Here is a 22,243-nt window from a genome sequence, read left to right on the forward strand (position 1 = left end):
CGTCAAACATAAAATGGTTCTCGAAATCAGATACACAATTTCCGAGAAAATAACATAGTTGCGATATATATGTTACATAACCACCATCCCAAAAGTAACATTTTTCTGTTGAAACATGTTTGAGGTGATCATATTCCTTCTCTGAGTGTGATGTTGTTATCGTATTTTGTTCGTCCAATTTTTTTGGTCGCTTTAATATCATCGCGAATAATTTTATTTCTGAATGCAAAAGATTAAAATGCTTTTGAAAGTTGAAAGTAAATAATAATATAAACTGCCACTGGTATATATCTGTCTGCTGTTAGGCTAGTAGTTTATACATAATGGTAACTTCAAATTGATTGCAATACATACCAGCCACCCTGTATATAATTTCATGACATATTATGAAATGATTTGATAATCTAACCGGTGATATTGACAGTGAATTTAATTAAAATTATTTGGTTTATTCAGTTTAGTATTCTTTAGGTTGCATTTAATTGTTTAAATAGCAAGCCTTTTAAAAAATATAATCTAAAAAAAAATAAAATTAATTTCTTCCCAATTATGAACAAATATTTTAATTTAAAATTATTTATATAAACACTATCAAATACAATTAATCTTTACAACAAACTCGGAGTTGAAACCATAACAAAAATCAAATCATCTAACTTTCTTCTTTTTGTTTCTCATATCTCTCTCTCTCTCTCTCTCTTATATTTACAGATTTATGTTAATGTTTTTGGCTTTCGTCTAAGAAAAGTTTCTGTTTTTGGGCTTTTTTTATTATAACGTTCCAGAAAGACCAAAACAGAAGTTATTGACAACAACCACAAACACACAAACTAACATCAACAACATCAGGCAGCAGGCAGCAATAGTATACAAACTAAAATTTATATACAAAAAAAATTATAATTTTTTCTTGGCAAGTAAGTACTTTTAGTTTTGATAATTAAAATTATTATTCTCATATATAGCTATCGAGATAGAGACGTATATTATATATAGCCCTTCCAACTATTTTGGATGGTGCAAACAACAATTGTTGTTTAATTTTCTTGGCCTCCAAAAAAAAAAAAAATAATAATAAATTCAGTCATCAACTCCATATAAATGTGGGAGTTTTCTTGTCAACAAATCTGGGAAATACGAATTACACTACAAGTGTGGGTTGTCAGCAATGCGGCATAAACAATATATTCCTCTCTCTCTCTCTATCTTTCTAATTATAAGCTCTAGTTTCTCTTATCCCCCTTATAGGCATTTTGAGAAATATGGCTATGTTGACATCTTAGTTGAGTTGCAATATCAAAGAGAGCATAGTGATTTATTTACAATAGGTGACTATTATATCATAGGGCAATAAGACATGGTTTATAAATCAAATTAGGTGTTTATGGCCTTTATACTGAAGTTTGTAATAATTTCAATGCAGATTTAAATATTGGGACATGTATATAATGCATTTCATGGGATTTTCATGAACAATAACAAAAAATCTCATCTATTTCAAATCTTGTCCACACAAAAAAAAATTAAAATTTCAATTGCAATAATTTCCATATGACTGAGATACTATCTTAAATATTTCCTTTGAACTTCAATAGACTTTAATCAAAAAATCACAAACAAGCTGCGCTGCATGATAAAAAAAAATCATAGCGTTAACCGCCAGAATATACAATTAAATATGGGCCGAAAAAATCAATTAACTCTGACTCGGAGAGACCAAACAACAAAAACACGATGAATAACTCAACCAAGTATGATGATGTACTACATGAGCGATCTATAAAAGCCCCCACATTGGGTCTACACATATACGAAAACCTTATATGCAGACATTTGATTAACTTTGCAAAAATCACAAACACACACACATATAGCCACTACACCAAGAAGAACAACAATAACAATAATAAATAACAAAATTCAATAAAAAGAGATAATAATTGTTGCTACTGGTGGTGTATGTGAATGGACCCCACTTAAAAACAAAATTCATGTGCGCCCAGTCTCACATCAAAAGGGGTACACAGCATCCCATTTTTGTTCGAGTGAATCCCAAAAAAAAAAAAAAGAAAATAAGCAAGCAAAATATATAACATACAAAATTTTCGTATAAAATTCATTTATAAAGAACTTTAATTCAATTGTTTGCAGCATGCGTGTACTTGAGTTTCAATTCAATTCTTCATATTCTGGACGATGTATTTTCGTTTCGGTTGTTATGTTTTTTTGTTGGTGGGTCGTTTGCTGTGCCGACCAAAGAAGAAATCACAATTTAAATCTATTGCTGGATGATGCTGTTGTGCCGCCTTTTGATGGCGCTTCCAAAATGGGAAATATAAAACAACAACAGCAATCGCCATATCATGTCGAGAACAACTAGCGTCTCTCCATGATATTGGTAGCAAGAGAAAAAAAAAATAACCATCACCGTCACCAGCATCATCACCAACAGTAACAACTATAACACTATACTACAGGGTGACAAAAATAATTCTAAAATTCAATTACACTCTTGGTCATCAATGTGCTCAGAAAGGGCTATTAACCAATGTCTTGAGATCATACTCACTATAACGACATTCAATTACTCTCTTTGTCAAGTTGATGGGAGATAAACATGACGAAAGCATGATTAGAAAGTACTATTAACCGATGTCTTTAGGGAGAAGACCACTTTGATGATAGAAGCGAGTATCAAATATGGACATATGGGTGAGAAATGAAAGAGAGTGAAAGTAGGTGAGAGTTAAGGGATTATTTATGTGAGTGATTATGTTTCCATCTAAGAAATATCTTATAAATAGTTTGACCCTTCACTGTAGATAATAACATTTTACAGCTATTGAATTCATGATAATTATTGAACTCAATATAGTGCAAACTATAAAACTATTGTAAATCATTGATAAATCAAATCAAGAAAATGCTGGGAAGGTGCTACTAACCGCTATTCTGAGGGGAAAGAGCATTTTAATGATAGATCCGCTCAGTTATGGGCAAATTGGTGAGAAATCAAAGAGAGTGAGAGTTAATTTATTGGGATTATTTATCTATGCTCAACTATGTGAGTGATCATTATTGTACCATGTACTATCCAAGATTTTGATCATTCACAGTAGAAATAAACATTTTAATGTTATTGAATTGGATTCAGTAAAGTACAAAATATAAAACTCTTATAACTCATTAATAAATTTGAAGTCTAAACTATTAAGTTTAGATACTCTTTATTCAATTTTACTATAAAAAATAAACAATAATATTGTGGGCTAGTGGCCATAACGGGAACAACTATTGTAATCAGATTTCTGTGATTGTTCTTTTTTTTGTTTTATTTAAAAAGTTAATTGATTCAATTATTCTTTTAATTGAATATTTTTTTTTATTGAATTAAAAAACCGAAAAAAATGTTTGTGTCTTTTTCCTTATTAAATCAAAATTGTTTCATCAAAAATCCTTTAATTGAATTTTATTAGAAATTCTTTTGAACTTAGAGAAAGTCCAATTACAGATATCTCCTTCGTTACCATAGAATTTTCGAAATCCTAATTTTGTTGTGAAATTTTGCAAACCAGTGTCTCTTATGACAATATCACCATAAATGTTCTGTGATACGAGCTATAGCACTACTATTGCTACCATAACCATAACACTTAGTGGGCCATGCTGGTTGGTCTCACTTACATTTTGGATTACTGTTGCTGCTTCTGTATCGGCTGAGACCTTCTGTGCGCTGCCTTTTTTTATGAACCTAGAAAAAGTCATAACTATAAATTTTATTAGGGAACAAATGTTGTGAACAAATTTAGACTTTTTTTCTGTTTGCTGCCTTCACCATCTATTCTTAATGGTTCAATGCTATTGAAGCGATTCCAACGACAAGGGATGCGAGCGTGATCAACAGCAGCAACAGTAATAGAAGCAACAAGATTATTGTTGTTACTTCAAAACAGAGATTTTAATGGGAAAATCACGATATGGGGTCAAAAGCAAATCAATTCAATTTTGGTATGGGCAGCAGCAGCATCAGCAGCCACACTAAGTACGATGGCAAACAGACAATAACATGAACATAAAGTACCCACATTCATGTTTACCTCGCAAGTGAGCTCCAAAATAAAAATTATGACATATTTATAGGCAAAACCATACAAGATGCCAAGTAGAAGCTAAGAGTTCATTTAGTTTTTCGTTTTGTTGTTTCTTGGGGAAAAAGCTAATTACTGCCCTCAAGTACATATATATGCGATGATCATGTGTTTGTTTTTAAACAAAATTATTTTAATTACCCCCACAATCATCAGATAGATATCTGAATGTTATCTCTTCTAGAATGCCCACCCACAAGCCATCGCATCACTGCATTTTTCGTTCGACTCATCATCATAGTTGGTTGACGTCCTTCAATTAAATTTCTTCCCGAGGCATTACAAATTGTTATAATGTTGGGCTTATTTTTTTTTAAATGTCCATACTTCATTAGACGAATGCCTAGTAAAGTGTCTGCTTTTTGCATCTCGAGAAAACCTTATTTTTTCGTTGTTTGTTGTTTTTTTTTTGCCCGTGCATAATAAATGATTATGCTATTTTATTGTTGCCTTAATAGACAATTGAACATTTATTAATTTTTCCGGTTTTAATTTTTATTAGTATTTTTTTTTTGTTTTCGTTTACATTTGCCTACTTTAAGACATTTGCTGGGCAAATCATGGCATGTCAGCTAAGCTTCAACAACTAGCTCAGTGATGAGTTTGCCTAGGTTGATTATCAGCATCTGTCATTCATTGGAGGCTGAACAAAAAAAAACTATAAGCACAAATGCCTTATGCATATCGATGCCAGAAAGAAACAATTTCTACTAAGAACGAAATTCAATTCAAATATCAATTAGCAATTCCAACTACTTGATCAATATTCAATAATAAACACTAATAATCAATAATCAAGAGGCCATGCTAAAGAGTTGAAATTGATCGATGGGATGAAGGATGGTGGGGAAGGAATATGAGAATATTCCTGCAAAATAGTTTTCCCATAAACTTTATTTTCCCAATGGGAAAATGGTTAGTTCGAAAATTTATTCTGGAGTTAATTATTCAAGAATCTATAATAAAATAATATTTTTACTATTATTTATTTATCACGAATATTAAAAAAAATATACATATACACTTTTAAAATGTTTTGTTCTATTAAAAAAATTACTTAAAACTTTTAAGGTGAATTTTTATTTCATTTTTTAATAAAATAAATATTAAAAACACAGGCTTTCCCATAGTGAAATGGTTCGTTAGAAAATTTATTCTAGAGTGAATTAATGAAGAATCTGTAATAAAGCAAAAAAATAATAGTTTTTATAATATTTATTTATCAGGAATATTTAAAAAAAATACATACAAATTTTTAAAATGCGTTACTGATTTTTTTTTGTTCTATTAAAAAACAATTAACTTGACAATTTTGAGGTGAAGGTTTTGTTTGTTTTTTTTTTTGTGGTGAATTTTTATTTATCAAAAAAAATATATTATATTAATAAAATATTACAAATGATAAATACAATAAATAATTACTAATAGAATATTTAAAATATTATTAATAAAATGTTTAAATTATTTTATAAATAAAATAATTTATTTTTATAAGTAAAACTTCACTACAAATAAATCCTTTCTCAATAGAACAAAAAAAGTCCAGAACACATTTTAAAAATGTGTATGTGTTTTTTTTTAATTCGTGAGATACAAATATTATAAAAATTATTATTATCATTATTTCCCAAAAATAAGACTATTAACTATTATTATAATTTTATTACAATTTCGTGATTAATTAATACTATAATACATTTACCAACTAATCATAAAAAAAAAATTTTAAAAAAAATATTTAAAATAACAAACTCTTTTTTAAAATGAGTTATTGAAAATTCTTGTTTTTTTATTAAGAAAGAATGTATCTTTAAATTTATTAACGTTTTTTTTTCTCATATCTACAAATTTTGAACAAGGACTTCCGGCCACCGGCATGATTAATTAACACAATAATCCATTTTCTGACTAATCATTTCCCATAGCAAACCCTTAAAACAATTGACCAAAAGATATATTTAAAAAAACAAACTCTTTTAAATAAATTTTATAAATAAAATAATTTATTTTTTATTAATATAAATGCACCACTAATATACCCTTTTTCATTAGAACAAAAAAAGTCCAGAACACATTTTAAAAATGTGTATGTGTTTTTTGTGAGATACAAATATTATAAAAATTATTATTATTTCACGAAAATAAGACTATTAACTATTATTATAATTTTATTACAATTTTGTGATTAATTAACACTATAATACATTTTCTAACCAATCATTTCCCAAGTAATCATAAAAACAATTGACCAAAAAAATTATTTAAAAAAACAAACTCTTTTTTAAAATGACTTATTGAAAATTCTTCTTTTTTTATTAAAAATAAAATAAATATCATTATGTTTCTAATAAGACAGGATTTATCTTCCAAATTTTGTGGTGTCTTTTTTTCCGCATATCTACATATTTTGAACCAGGACTTCCGGCCTGACTAATTAACACAATAATACATTTTCTAACTAATCATTTCCCATAGCAAACCCTTAGAACAATTGACCAAAAAATATATTTAAACAAATAAGGAAAGTCGGGCGGGGCCGACTATATTATACCCTGCACCACTTTGTAGATCTAAATTTTCGATACGATATCACATCCGTCAAATGTGTTGGGGGCTATATATAAAGGTTTGTCCCAAATACATACATTTAAATATCACTCGATCTGGACAGAATTTGATAGACTTCTACAAAATCTATAGACTCAAAATTTATGTCGGCTAATGCACTAGGGTGGAACACAATGTTAGTAAAAAAAAATGGGAAACGTTTAAATCTGAAGCAATTTTAAGGAAACTTCGAAAAAGATTTTTTATGATTTATCGCTCGATATATATGTATTAGAAGTTTAGGAAAATTAGAGTCATTTTTATAACTTTTCGACAAAGCCCTGGCGATTTTACAAGGAAAATGTTGGTATTTTGACCATTTTAGTCGAAATCAGAAAAACATATATATGGGAGCTATGTCTAAATCTGAATCGATTTCAACCAAATTTGGCACATAGCATAGCTACAATGCTAATTCTAACTCCCTGTGCAAAATTTTAACTAAATCGGAGGTAAAAATTGGCCTCTGTGGTCATATGAGTGTAAATCGGGCGAAAGCTATATATGGGAGATATATCTAAATCTGAACCGATTTCAACCAAATTTGGCATGCATAGCTACAATGCTAATTCTACTCCCTGTGCAAAATTTCAACTAAATAGGACCAAAAAATTAGCCTCTGTGGTCATATGAGTGTAAATCGGGCGAAAGCTATATATGGGAGATATATCTAAATCTGAAGCGATTTCAACCAAATTTGACACGCATAGCTACAATGCTAATTCTACTCCCTGTGCAAAATTTCAACTAAATCGGAGCAAAAAATTGGCCTCTGTGGTCATATGAGTGTAAATCGGGCGAAAGCTATATATGGGAGCTATATCTAAATCTGAACCGATTTCAACCAAATTTGGCACGCAATTTTAAGCAAATTTGGGTAAAACTCTGGCTTCTGGAGCCATATAAGTCCATATCGGGCGAAATATATATATATATGGGAGCTATATCTAAATCTGAACCGATTTTTTCCAAAATCAATAGGGATCTATTCTGAGCCAAAACACATACTTGTGCAAAATTTGAAGTCGATTGGACTTAAACTGCGACCTAGACTTTGATTACAAAAATGTGTTCACGGACATCGCTATATCGACTCAAGAGCCCACCCTGAGCATTTTTGCCAAAGACACCATGTGTCTATCTCGTCTCCTTCTGGGTGTTGCAAACATATGCACTAACTTATAATACCCTGTTCCACAGTGTGGAGCAGGGTATAAAAAAACAAACTCTTTTAAATAAATTTTATAAATAAAATAATTTATTTTTTATTAATATAAATGCACCACTACTATATCCTTTTTCATTAGAACAAAAAATGTCCAGAACACATTTTAAAAATGTGTATGTGTTTTTTGTTTTAAATTCGTGAGATACAAATATTATAAAAATTATTATTATTATTTCCCAAAAATAAGACTATTAACTATTATTAAAATTTTATTACAATTTCGTGATTAATACAATAATACATTTTCTAACTAATCATTTACCAAATAATCATAAAAACAATTGACCAAAAAAAATATTAAAAAAAACAAACTCTTTTTTAAAATGTGTTATTGAAAATTCTTGTTTTTTTTTATTACAAATAAAATAAATATCATTATGTTTCTAATAAGACGTGATTTATCTTCCAAATTTTGTGGTGACTTTTTTTCCGCATATCTACATATTTTGAACCAGGACTACCGGCCACCGGCAGCCACTAAATTCAATTTCCCACATCCCAAAATGCTATGGGCAGAACACTTTTCTATACCATTTCTATTTTCCTTCTAGGCTAATTCATTCACTTGATCTTGCATTCATAATTGTTGTATAGATATAATTATGATATTAATTGAATATTGCACACTTTATAAAAAGATACATTACAAAAAACACAACCACATTAAAAATAAATACAAAAGACGGAAAACCCCCCTCCGTTGCCTCCCTCAGGGAAACAACTCATTTCGATGAGGTATCTGGTTGGCTTGGTTATTTGTAAAATTTCATTACAGTCTATTATGGAATATAGGGAAATATGATGAACTAATCGACCATAAACACTCGAATGAAAGAAGACAACAACATCACCATCATGAAAATTGTATAAATAAATCTGTGGAAAAACCACATGTTTTCCTCTTTTCGAAAATGAAGTGTGGGGGAGAGAGTACTACTCATAAAAACAAGAACAGGGTAGTATGGAAATGTACATGCGAGATACGTACCCCTGCAATGAATTGTTTTCTTCAACCAGGAGTCCATTCATTCATCCATTCACTTGTCCGTCCGTCTGTCCGTTCATTAGTCCAACCATCCACATGACCATACTTACATGAATGAATGAAGACACCCAAAACCAAAAACCCATCCACAACTCGGGAGGTAAATAGCTTGTAAACGAAAAATTAACCACTGATTAAAAATATATAAAATAAACTTTTTTTGAAGATATTACATATGCTTTATAGAACAGGTTTTTTTACAAAAATAGTATTGATGTTATTTTTATATATATAGATTATTTACATGATGCTTCTTAAGTAATTTGCTGCTAATACAGTAACAATTTTGTTGTGACCCCAAAAAAGTACTTTTGATCACCTTTCACATTTTGCTTTGGAAAAAACAACAGTGAACGTACCTCACACAACCCCACCCAGCCATTGTGATATAATGACCAATGTCCATACGCTTGTCCATCTGCTATTGATGTACTTCTAAAGTTCCCACAAGCATCATCGTAAAAACCCTGTCACCATGTGGGGAACTGAAGCATGAAGGTTACGGATATGGATAGTCAAAGACTGGTTCATTGGTGGTTCACATCTAATATCGATAGCCTTTATTTTTTGTGTATCTTCAAACACTCAAAAAATTATATATTTAAGTATGAAGAAATTTTTGTATATATATAAGATTTTATGGGAGTGCAGGATATCTGTTTTCACTGCGAAAAAAACCCAAATGTAATTCTTCAAATCCACAAATGATTGCCGTAAATAATTTTTATAGAGGCTTTCTATGATGCATTTTATACCAAAAATTTATCCTTAAATATTTTAGTAAAATTTTTCTTTCATCTTTACAAACTTTTTTCTCTTGGTGTAGCAACGCCTTTGTAACTCACATATATTTTTGTATGGTTTCGGTTTTTGAAGAAGGCCAAATGATGGCATAATTACGTATTCATTGAATAATTTTTTATGTGAATTAAATTCTATTAGAAGAGAAAAAGACATATTAGCAGGAGTAAAGAAAAAAACAAAACAAAAAAAAAAACGAAAAACAAAATGAACTGATACCATAGACAATTTTTTTATTGAAAATTCAATAAAGCGAAAAGACGAAAAGATCAATGATGATTGCAAGCATTGGAGGTAAATCGAAGGGTAAGCATATTGATGGCACTTCATGGTTGAGCAAATACTATAGAGGGCTTATAAAACACCTTTTATTCACCCACTGAAGTTGCCAAGCTACCAAACCATAGGGAATACCCAATAAAACAAACAAAAAAGGTTTGTGTTTTTTCCACTTGGAAAATAAAAATTTTTCGGTTTGAAGATTTTAATCCATCCCTTTTTCGACGGCTATCATAGATAATTAACACCAAAAATTGAACATTGACACACCCTTAGTGTTGTCGATAATAAAACAATTGAATTGAAATTTTCTCACAATCTAAAATAACATTAGCTTAATAAAAAATGAAAAACAAGGTAATTTTATTAGGTGAGCCAGTCTAATATTCTTCATTTTCTTTTTTTTTTGGCAAAAAATCTTCTTATGAATAAATACTAGGTTAATTTTCTGAGGGACCCTCTACAGTTATACAGCTATTTGTTGTAAAGCCAAATTTCACGTTTACCTTTTTTTGTGATATAGAATTAACAGCTTTTCTGAATTGATAACAAATAATGATCTAACTCGGATCTATTACTGCGAAATAGTCCTTTGCTAATTATGAATTTACGTCATGTGTGCATTGAAAGTCCCTTAATAATTAATTAATTTTTTAGGAAGTAAATATCAACACATTGTAAATATTTACTTTTGTTGATCTCAAAAAAAAAAAAAAAACGTCTCTACATTAATTTATTTATGAAATTTTGAATATCTGATTAGGTTAGGTTAGGTGGCAGCCCGATGTATCAGGCTCACTTAGACTATTCAGTCCATTGTGATACCACATTGGTGAACTGATTATATCCTTTAAAATTTTCTGATTATATCTCTTAAAATTTTCAGTTTATTGGTGTTTGCTTGTTTTTAACATTATTGGTTTTTATTTCCTTTGTCGTATATAATTGAAACCGTTCCTGTATAAACAACAGAATTGATATAGAATAGTGATTAATATGAGATTTATCACAATTAAATGGACTTCTGTAAACTATGATTTATCAGCATGTGTGCCGTTAACATCATATGTTTTGATTTGATTATAAATTCCCCCACTTTGTTTACTAAATATCAAACAAATGTTGTGATACCTTTTTGTCAAAAATGTTCATATACTTGTAATGAAAATAAAATTTGATTAGATTTTTGGTCATCAGAACTCCTCAGCATTCGTGTTTTATAAGATTCTTGTGTTTAATTTTTATACCGAACTATATTAGTTTATTTAAGAAATTAAAGTCTATTGCAGTTAAACAGCTTCAGATTGAAAGTATTCCTGTAAGTACAGTTGAATTGATATGGGATAATAATACAAGTGGAATTCGTTACCCTTAGAAAGGCTTTCGTCGGTTGTGAATTATGAGCATGTGTGCAGTAAAATTTTTATATTCAGTTTTCAGTATATACCCCAAATTTTATTATGAATGAAAGTCTAAAGTATCTTACGATTTGCTTTTTTGATCTTAAATATACATTCTACTTTCATTCATTTACGAAAATTTTCCTATACTACAGTTGTAAAATCGATAACAGTAACATCTTTTTGTTATAACGATTTCAAAGCTTTCCTTATATGCAGCGGAATTGATTGATAACTTCGATGATATTTGGATCTATCTATATTAAGTAGAAATCTACAAATCGCTTCTGTAACATATACCCCAAACACATTTTGCTTCAAGCATATATATTTTCAGGATTGGTCCAAACAAAATATTGTTTGTATTGTTCAAACATATCATGTTTCACCTTAGGGCATACACTGGTAGAAGAAAATTTTAATGAAATTTTCTTTGTGTGGATATATTTTTAAGGCGCCAATTGGTTACTTCCATTATTTTACTTGCAGCATACTGTCTAGGTCTCTTTCTAAACACATATATGTTTATAGGGTATTTCTACATTAATATATATGTTTACATCCAAGCATATTACATTTCCAAACATTTTATGTCCCAAACATAATATGTTCTAACATATTAACATATATGTCCCAAACATGTTATGCTAGTTTATGAACATTATATGCTTGCACTTAAAAATATTGTGTTAAAAGATTTGAGTTCCAAACATATAATTTTTACAACCAAATATATGAAAAACAGTATTTTTCGTCCGTGTATAAATTGTAAATTATCAGTATGTGCGCATTTAAAATCACACTAAAATTTTCACTCATATACTTGCAACGTCAATGAAATTCATATTGATTAATTATAATTATAATTCCTTAGAACTAGAATATGTAGATTTGATCTATATCTTTTATTTAGTGGTTGGTGTAACTTACGACAAATATGGGTTATTGTAAATCTATTTAAAGGTATTTTTTCAAAGTGTCTCTAAAACTGGCAGAAAGTTGGTACAAGAAATAAATTCGTTGCGGTAAAAAATTTCGTAGTTGATGATGGTTCTTGTAAATAAATAAATAAATAAGAAGCTCTTTTGGGCAAAAGCTCGCGGCCCAATCCTTTATTTGCCGTTTTCCATCAATAGACTCAAAAAAAAAAAATTAATGGATTTTTTGGTTGTGTAAAAATTTTTCGCAATTTAAAGTTTTATCCTACATTTAAAATAATTGATAATGAAAAAACAAACAATTTCTGTTCATGAGTTGATCTTAGGCTTTTAAAATATATAGAACTTGTCTAGGTGTGCACAAGGAATCTCTTAAAATATTAACACCCATACTAGTGCAAGAAAATACAAACCTAAAAAGATTTACAGAAATTGATATGCAAGAGCTGTTTATACCATTTGCTTTGACTTAAACTGAGATTTCAATTGATGTAAAATATTATCGTGTGTGCAATATAAGAATTGTGAAATTTAGAAATATATATTTTGTATCGTTAATTGGCAATCTGTTACTAGATACTCTCTTATAAGAAGTAGCTGATCAATTGCCCAAGGAAAAATAAAATGTTAATTTTGTAATAACAAGCAACAACCACCAACTTAATTCAATATCGCTCCCTTTTAAAAAGCGCTCCAAGCTACTAAACACATATATGTTTATAGGCTATTTCTAAGTTAATATATGTTTACATCCAAGCATATTATATTTCCAAACATTTTATGTCCCAAACATAATATGTTCTAACATATTAACATATATGTCCCAAACATGTTATGCTAGTTTATGAACATTATATGCTTGCACTTAAAATATTGTGTTAAAAGATTTGAATTCCAAACATATAATTTTTACAACCAAACATATGAAAAACAGTATTTTTCGTCCGTGTATAAATTGTAAATTATCAGTATGTGCGCATTTAAAATCACACTAAAATTTTCACTCATATACTTGCAACGTCAATGAAAGTCATATTGATTAATTATAATTATAATTCCTTAGAACTAGAATATGTAGATTTGATCTATATCTTTTATTTAGTGGTTGGTATAACTTACGACCAATATGGGTTATTATAAATCTATTTAAATTTAATTTTTCAAAGTGTCTCCAAAACCGGCCGAAAATTGATACAAGAAATAAATTCCTTGCGGTAAAAAATTTTGTAGTTGCTAATGGTTACTGTAAATAAATAAATAAATAAAAAGCTCTTTTGGGCAAAAGCTCGCGGCCCAATCCTTTATTTGCCGTTTTCCATCAATAGACTCAAAAAAAAAAAAATTAATAGATTTTTTGGTTGTGTAAAAAATTTTCGCAATTTAAAGTTTTACCCTACATGTAAAATAATTGATAATGAAAAAACAAACAATTTCTGTTCATGAGTTGATCTTAGGCTTTTAAAATATATAGAACTTGTCTAGGTGTGCACAAGGAATCTCTTAAAATATTAACACCCATACTAATTCAAGAAAATACAAACCTAAAAAGATTTACCGAAATTGATATGCAATAGCTGTTTATACCATTTACTTTAACTTAATCTGAGCTTTCAATTGATGTAAAATATTATCGTGTGTACAATATAAGTATTGTGAAATTTAAAAATATATGTTTTGTATGGTTAATTTGCAATCTGTTACTAGTATAAGGATTATTTTAATAAAACTTCAGTTTAATTGAAATGTCAGTAACAGAATGAATTTATTATTTTTTTTTTTACAATCATGCTTGTTTTTCTAAAAATAATATTTAAAATATTTTTATTATATAAAGTGCCTGATTCAATCCATTCTAATACTATACAACTTAAATTTCACACATACCGAGAATCATTGTTTCATTCTATTTTTGAGCTACAACTAAAGGAGACCTACTGACAATGATCGAATAAAAGCGATAATAGCAGAATGTAATACGACATGAATTTATTTTGAACTTGAACATAATATAGACGGTTGTATTTCATTATTCATTCTGAAAATCATGTCAGAATGATTGTTTAACTTCAAATATTACAATTGACTGAATAGTGTAAGTGAGCCTGACAATAATTCGGGCTGTCACTTTAACCTAACTTTTAACCTTAAATTCCAATATATTAATTTCTAAATGTTACTTAAATAGTTTTTGTTTTTTACAAATCATCCCTCTTTAGTATTTGCCTCTCTTAATGATCCAACATTACTGTTTCACTTGTTCAAAGTTTTCTTTAGTTGTTTTCTGTATTATTTTATGGTGATTTTATTTTGTTGATTATATTCAAAAAGTATTTTATTTATAGTTTTGTTGTAAGTCAACAAATAAAGCTCAATTTGATGTTTTGATATCTACTTACAGAAATCTACATACAAGTACTTTTTGACTTGTTTCTGTTTTTTTTTTTGGGAGTTTGTGTATTGTTAATGTAGCCCCATCAACTATAGTTTTAATGAGGTCTAATATCTTGTTAGTGAAACTAATAGGGATACTGGAACTCAGTGCCAAAACAAACGAAACAAAAGTTTTGAAATTTTATTTTCAGTTACAAATTACGCAGTTAAAATTGTAGATTTATTGTGTGATATGCAGAGAGCATTGTCTTTTTTTTGTTTTGTCTATTTGTAATAATAACCAGTTAAAAAAGCTAGTAAATCCAACATGAAAATAAGACCTAGCCACCCTCTTATCTCTCACAACAACACAAAAAGAGAAAATGAAGAATGTTAATTGAAATTGAAATTGAAAAAATCACAACTCCAGGCCTCTTGAAATAACTTAACTTGCTTACTTGTTTGTTTGTTCTATTAATTTTCACTATTTAACACCTTTTTCTAGATCTTAAAATCGGTGTTTTTGATGAATATCCATTAAAACAATAAACGAATAGTTTCAAATAATACCGAATTGAAAACAATTATTTGTATACATAATACATACATGGTATATATTGGTGTTCAAACATGACTTGGTTTCCTATGATAATTGAACTAATTGAATTGTTCGCGTTGCAAGAAAACTTTAACACATCACAAATTGTTTTTGTTCTACTTGCTCTATTGATTTAATGGACATTTGGACATTACTTGATTATTCAAATACTTGCTTATAATGCCCTCTTGTGTTTGATCATTCAGTCAAAATATTATATTGAGTAATTTGACATTTTTGATTTGTTTGTAGACAAGTGGAAGAATTAATGTTGACAGAGGTAATGGTGAATAATAGCATTTAAAAGATATTATAACAACAACATTTATTATTAGGATATTTTCTGAAGCCAAGCATATAAATAAATGACAAAGTAAATGATAAGAGCTTAATACTCTAGATAGCCTTTTGAAATTATCAGTTTTTATTTGTCAATATTAAATTGTATAAAATTCCTTTGACAAGAAGAATAAAATTTAACCCAGATTGGTAGTCAATAAATAATACATATTAATACAATAATAAGATTCATATATAGAACGATACCTCCATATTTAATAGTGTAGCACAAAAAAAATGCTATTAAGCCACATTATATTTGGCACACATAGTTGTTTGTAATATTTTACTAACGTCCACTAGTAAATCCTTTAAATTCTGTATACTGATATTCAAAATCAATTCATTTGTTTTTATAGGAGCTTTAAAAATACGAGGCATTAATATTTCTTTCATTACAAAGATAGATATCACATACAAAATTCAGATAAAAATATAATGTAAAACTTCGTACTTAGTTTTAAGAAAGTTTTAGAGCACACATAATGTTGTATGATACCAGAAGAAAGGCTATATCTAGTAGATTATGACATATTGAAACTCTTGACAGCATCAATTCATTGAAAGATATAATTTGCAGTTTCTTAGGTCACTTCATAATTGTTTTTATTATTTGCAAACATTATTGACAAAAGTTTAAAACTCATAATATATCAAAAAATCTTATATTTGTGTTAATTTCTATTCCACACATACACATGAACACCCATCATTTTCTACTTTATGAGAGGTATCATCTACATTCAGCTCAGTTAACAGTCTACATTCATACTTAAAATTTCAATATGAATTTTTCTTATTTTACCATTGTTGGTTATGTTTATTTCATATTTATATTTTATTTAATACAAACATATTATTTGGGTTCATTTTTGATGTATTTTGTATTTTTTGTTTTATGAGAACCCAAAATATCTTAAATTTTCCATATTCCACTTTTGGAAATTGTCACTCATCTTTTGGAAAATTATTAATGCCAATCAGAAGCACACATGATTTGTTCTGTTCTTTTCATAAAGAACAAGTTAGTATACTTTAGACTTTTTATGTAGATTTTAAAAATCAATTCGTTGAACAAGCTAAAATCTTCTTAATCTTTTTTATTTGTATTGGATATTTGTATTTAAATAAACCTGTAATCTAATGTACACGAGAATAACTTTGACATAGTAAATAAGAAAAAATCAGTATTAATTACTTTACACAATTACACTTACTGCTTTCTGAAATCAATTCGTTTAATAAAATTATCAAGTATTAAGTCTTGGATATTTTCCTAAATAAACCTGGTACATGATGCACACATGAATAACTTTGACGTAGTAAGTAAGAAAAATTCAAATCTACCCAGCAAAAACTAGGTAACCACATCTCATTACAATTGACATTACCAGGAGTAAAGCTATCATTACACGTTGCATTACATTGCTGCGAGTTATAATGACTAGCTTGTAATGACAAAAATAAATACTTCTCGGTAATTATTCTCAAATTTTTAGGCAAAGAATATGTAATGTAACGGTAATTCTGAAAAATTTTCCGTTAAGAATTTTTTTATCACAAATATTTCATAATAATTGTGTTTAATTACATTATCATATTATATTTTAAATAAAGGCTTTTTTATACCTCATTCACATTACACTTCCAAAATGCGCTTAAACTAAATTTCAAATGCCATTTGCCTTATAAAAAAGAGACTTAAAATCCACTTTTAGTAGATTTCGAACCTTATGTGACTTGGCTATTGGATATATTATAACGTAATTCACGAATCCAACTCCCTTAAACAACCTACATTTATTTCTATTTGAAGTGTGAAATTAATTTGAGTGTAATCTTATTTAGATTATTTATTAGATTTTTTGTTTATTTATACAATATTCGTTTCTATTCAAGTAGTTCTCCTATTACAGCACCACTCGCCATATTTTGATCCATTGTAATCGGCGATAGAAATCAATATTTTCGAGATTTGGTTGCCTGAGACAATAAGTGGCTATTTTGCAAGCTTTGGTGTATCTACGAATAAGTCATTACATATTAGGTGATTATATGCTTTAAATGCACTACTTATTTTATGGCCGAAAGTATGCCTGGGGAGAAGTACTTTCCTCCTAGGACATGCGTATGTAAATGTAATCCGAAGCGATGCCAATTAATAAGTGGTTATTAATTTTTAAATAGGCATACCTACAAGATTACCGGGTAATGAGAGTTTTTCCTGGGTAATCATATGCTACTTATAACTTTCTGAAAGCAATTCGTTTCATAAAATTAAAATAACTCGTAAAATGGCCAAACGAGTTCAAATTGGAAAAATATTTAAGTTGAAAGAAATTTTTGGATTTTTCTCTTAAAATGTCTAGTATCAAATTGGATCATGCTTTTACTATTCTGGTAAAATCTAATTATATGAATTAAAATGCCCTTATTCTCAAAGTAGCAAAACCTACATCATATACATATATAATTAATATAATTTAAATTTAAATCACTTGCACACATGATTTTCTTTACCATTGTATAAAGGCCAAGTTTAAACTCCTTTGTATCCCGTTACAAGTTATTCAAAATCAATTTGCTTTACCGAATAATAGAGTAATAAATTACTTAATTTTATTAAAAAAAAAAACAATTATTTACTATTTTGCAAACAAATAAAGAATTTGCTTTTATAAAAAATAAATATTTTTTACATTTTCTTACTAAAATAGACTTATTCTCAAAGTAGCAAAACCTACATCATATACATATATAATTAATATAATTTAAATTTGCACACATGATTGTCTTTACCACTATATAAAGGCCAAGTTTAAACTCCTTTGTATCCCGTTACAACTTATTCAAAATCAATTCGCTTTACCGAATAATAGAGTAATAAATTACTTAATTTTATGAAAAATAACAATTATTTACTATTTTACAAACAAACAAAGAATTTGCTTTTATAAAAAATAAATATTTTTTACATTTTCTTACTAAAATGTCCTTATTCTCAATGTAGCAAAATCCCTATCATATTTACATATATAATTAATATAATTTAAATTTAAATCACTTGCACACATGATTTTCTTTACCATTGTATAAAGGCCAAGTTTAAACTCCTTTATATCCCGTTACAACTTATTCAAAATCAATTCGCTTTACCGAATAATAGAATGACAATCGACTTCATTTTGCGAAAAAAAGAACAACTATTTACTATTTTTCACAAACATATAAAGAATTTATTTTTATAAATTACTTATTTTTAATGTTATCAATTTGTATCTCTATAAAGTTGCTTAGCTCTCCAAAATATATGATTCGAATTATTTGTCATAGAATGGTTGAATGAACTTTACTGATCCAGATAAGTCCATGAATTATATCAACCATATTTCATAGAATTATGTCTCTCTCTCATGTTTTATTTTTCTCTCTTTCTATCTAAATATGATATCATTAGAAACATTGCCCTTGTTATGATCGCATACGAAATTATTTGCCGAAAATTATCTGGACAAACAAGTTTCATATATGACCAAGAATAATAATCGATATTAACTATAATTTTTGTATACATTTTAAAAAAACCTTATATACAAAAACATAGTAATCGAAACTACTTCATCTTACTTAAATCTCTACTAGTATTTGTATTATTCTTTTCTTTTCTGTTCTGTTTTACCATTTATAATTTTTATTTATTTTTTTAATTATTCGCACTTCCTCTAACATAGGCCTAGTAAAACAAGCGATTGTTTAAAAATTAACATAAAAATAGTTTCGTTTTGCTTTTATGTCTATTTATATTATCTATGGATGACCATACAAGGCAATAGTTGTGGAGATTTTAAAATGAAACTAAATTACTTTAGAGGAGGGTGATCAAGAAACCAAATTTAGCTATGTACTAAACTAAGATGCTGAGGTATGATTAGTTTTAAAATTCAAACTGGTTCTATTTGTTAAGATTTAAGAGATAGGATTGTAGTGATGGTGGTGGTTATATTATTGTCATCAACAAGATCACCAAAGAAAACCAATTGATTTAAACTTTCATGAAATTAAATAAATAAAGATCAACAACAGTAACATCAGATATATGGTAAAACATAAAATAGCAACAACAACAACCAATGTTGTTATGTTGAAGACAAATGAAATAGAAGAAAAAACTCTTTATAAAGGTCGATGGTATTTGTCATTGTATTGGTGGCAAAGAAGAAATCTAATTTCTATAAAATACCAATACCTAATATCTAGCCTTAAGTCTATATGTCTCCCATATTTGTATTTTCTATGGCTACATAGCTAGCTATTTGGCTAGCTAGATACTTTGGATTTGTGGTATAATATTAACTCAAGTCAATGAACCTGGCGACCAAAGACATTAAAAGACATTTGTTGCTTACCGATGCTGTGATGGTGTCTCCAATTTTACTTCAAATTATGTTGGTTGAGTTAGTTGTACCAGAGAATGGCTAGATATATGGACGATGTATGATACCTACCTAGTGTTAGTATGGGGAGAAGACATTTTTTTTTTGTTAAATAAAAATCTAAAAAAATTTTCAACTAAAAAGAAAGATACATGTCTTTTTATTGTCATCGATTTTATTGCTGTTGTTGTTGCTGCTGTTTGTTTCTTTCTCCCCCAAAAATATTGTATGGCAAAAGAAGAGGGGCAAATGATGAAGAAACTTTGTTTTTCTGTTAGTGTGGCGGAGAAGACACAACAAAAAAATAGATACCAACAACAACAACTTAGTATTAAATTTACATAAATCAGCTATAAATTAAATTAGGTACAAATACACTAAATTTTTATTTTGGAGCTACAATAGATTAAAAGAAAAGAAAGAAAAAAAAAACACTTTACCACCACTACAACCAGCAACATCACCATTGCCATCACCGATTTGAACTAACGTAAATGAAACTAGAAATATATACTTTAAAAAAAAAAATTTTAAAACCCACACACATAGACACCAATTTCTTTAGGGATGGGGGTATCATCATCGATCCATAGGTATAAAAACAAAACTAAAACACTTTACAATAGAAAAGAATTTTTAAACTTGGAAAGAAACGAGAAATGATAGGTGCAATTAATATGTCTTTAAATGAAAGGAGAATAAAATTGGGTACAGTAACAGCCATAGTTTTTTTGGGATGCTTTTTTTTTGATATCATTTGGTGAAAGCCAATATGGTGTTAGTAAATAACCTCCATAAGATATTTATTCCATAAAAAAATATTTGAATTAACCATGGTAAGAAATAGTAAATTTTTGTGAGGTTAAATAAGTTTTTTTTTGCTATTCAGTTGGCTAACTGATGATATCGTGCCTTATACTTATTTAACTGAAATTTTATAAATATAAAAAATATTTTGAAGAGACCCACATAATGGATTATTTACACACATAACTAGAATTGTAATTTAAAAATGAATCCAATGAAGTTATTCATTGGTAAAGGGACAATGAAAAACTTAAATAATTTTATGAAATGTTCGATTAACATAATAGTCATGAAATCCTTCCATTTAACCATTACAAGTAGGTTGGGTTAGGTATGGTGGCAGGCCAATTTTTCAGGCTCATTTAAACCATTCAGTCCATTGCACCATGATTTCCTTTAAGTGAAAATTATCTTGACTAGAGACAAAAATTAAAATGGTTAGCATGAATACTATCAGAAGAGAAAGAGAGGAGTGCACCTTTTTGTCAAAATTCAATTCAAATCTTTATTTGAAAATCTATATTTTGAGGTAATTTTTTGACAGTCTCTTTTTATCAAATGTGACATCAATAAATCGACATCTTTTTAAAATACCATATCTCTGGTAATTTTGTTCAGTAGACATCATTGTATTAAAATGATGAGACATCTTACTATCTTTTGACCGGTATTAACCTTTTTCCACATCTTACAGTTTCTTTTCTATAGTGGATCATTTGAATAGAAACAAAATTGATTTTGGATATTTTTTTCCCCCATTGACATTCATTTTATGATAATAACCACCAAATAAAAACTACAAAATATTCGAAAAAAAATTCAAATTTTTTGGTAACACATAAATACTCAAGCTACTAACAATAACACAATAAAGAGTTTTGCGATCTTGCGGGGATGGTTATTGAAATTTAAGATAATACACATGCACACACACACTGACTCACAAATGAGTTGAGTTATTGCCATTATTTAAGACAAAATAAGAGAATTTGTCATCATTAGGGGCGTATCTATGAATCTAACGGTATTCAAATTTACATGATTTAGGCAGAGAGGTATGACACAATAATGAGTGAGATAGAGAACGATTTTCATGGATGTAAGGTTTGCATATGTTACAAATAATTGTAATAACCCTCCGAAATTGAGACCCCCAAAAAAATCGACAAATCATTGAACAATTGAATTTCAAAAATTCATCAAATACTAATTAAAATACAGTAACAACACTTACATGCCATATACTTATA

General features: G+C 28.4%; 1 protein-coding gene across 1 annotated transcript in view; it reads left to right on the plus strand.

The window, feature by feature from the left end:
• Positions 1–22,243, plus strand: part of ab (BTB/POZ-zinc finger protein abrupt) — a 243,373-nt gene that overhangs the window by 109,442 nt on the left and 111,688 nt on the right. Inside the window, exon 3 of the mRNA XM_075296084.1 lies at positions 712–917. The gene's annotated coding sequence lies outside the window, so the exon portion shown is untranslated. The remainder of the gene's footprint in view (positions 1–711; positions 918–22,243) is intronic.

Source organism: Haematobia irritans, chromosome 2 (assembly GCF_050003625.1).
Source record: "Haematobia irritans isolate KBUSLIRL chromosome 2, ASM5000362v1, whole genome shotgun sequence".
NCBI classification, from domain to species: domain Eukaryota; kingdom Metazoa; phylum Arthropoda; class Insecta; order Diptera; family Muscidae; genus Haematobia; species Haematobia irritans.